Source organism: Gossypium arboreum, chromosome 5, assembly GCF_025698485.1.
Source record: "Gossypium arboreum isolate Shixiya-1 chromosome 5, ASM2569848v2, whole genome shotgun sequence".
In the NCBI taxonomy this organism is placed as follows: Eukaryota; Viridiplantae; Streptophyta; class Magnoliopsida; order Malvales; family Malvaceae; genus Gossypium; species Gossypium arboreum.
In genome coordinates this window covers 70,485,991-70,487,209 of record NC_069074.1, presented here as the reverse complement: position 1 = coordinate 70,487,209, position 1,219 = coordinate 70,485,991, and the positions used below count along the sequence as shown (strand labels likewise).

General features: G+C 31.7%; 1 non-coding gene across 1 annotated transcript; it reads left to right on the top strand.

Annotated features, from left to right (window-relative positions):
* The first annotated feature begins 696 nt into the window (after positions 1–696).
* Positions 697–804, top strand: LOC128293473 (small nucleolar RNA R71). The gene has a single exon (XR_008283654.1). It is a non-coding gene; the product is annotated as a small nucleolar RNA R71 (small nucleolar RNA).
* Positions 805–1,219: the final 415 nt, after the last annotated feature.

Genomic DNA, 1,219 nt, shown 5'->3' with positions numbered 1-1,219 from the left:
TTTAGTTACACGAACTTACCTCAGTACTTATTTGTATACAAAATCTACTAATCTGAAACTTTTTGTTTTCCTCGATCTACCTTCGAATTTGAGTTGTCCGGATCTAATTAAGCTTGATTAGTTTTCTTTCCCTCTCCTAGGGTTTCCATAAAATTTAGGGATGAAGATGATGAAAATAAGATGATATTTTCTATTTAATAAGTTATCATCTTTTAATTTTTCTCATTTCCAATTTAGTCTTTAGCCTTTTCTAATTTTCCATGGATGAATAACAAAAATATCTACTAACTTTTCTTTAATGGTCTAATTACCATATAAGGACCTAAATTTTTGAATTCCATAGCTATTTAATCCTTCTAGCTACTAGAATTCAATTTTTGCATTTTATGCAATTTAATCTTTTCCCTAATTTAACACATAATCGGTAAAATTCTTCTCATCATAATTTTCATAAAACATTCCTATCATAATGCATAACATGCAATAATATTAAAACAAATTTTGTTTTCGACTTGGATTTGTGGTCCCGAAACCACTATTCTGAATTCACTGAAAATGGGTTGTTACATTTTCTATCAGCTAATAGGCATCTTTGTATGTTCGATTCATTAGGCCCATCCTACGGCTCCATCTAGTCTTCACCTTGAATTTCTATCTAATCCATTGTAAAATATTTGCAATCTTAACCATTCAGGCATACCATGATGAGGACATCTCTATACAAGCAATTTAAAATGTTCCCAAGCCTCGTAGAAGTTTTCTCCTTCCATTTTTTTTGAAATTGGCAATATCTCTTCTTAGTTGGATACTTTTGTTGGTTGGAAAGAATTTGTGTAAAACTATTTCGCAAGCTTATTCCATATAGTGATTGACCCTGGTGCCTACGAATCTAACCAAGAAAAGGCATTATCTATTAAGGAGAAGGAGAACAACCGAAGACGAATAGCGTTATTAGTAGCTCAGTTAAATTCAAAAGTATCACATAGTTAAAGAAATCGTTTTAGATGCTAATTAGGATCCGCAATCACTATTCCTTTAAATTGCAAATTGTTTTGAATAATTTGGATCATTAACAACTTTATTTCAAAATTATTTGTAGTTATTTTCAATCTTGTAATACTTCCCTATACTACACCCAAAATTGCTAGCGCGTAGTCTTGTAGTGTCCTTTCTTCTCGAGCCATGGGTAGCTCCATAGGTAATTGGTGTTGTGGTGGTA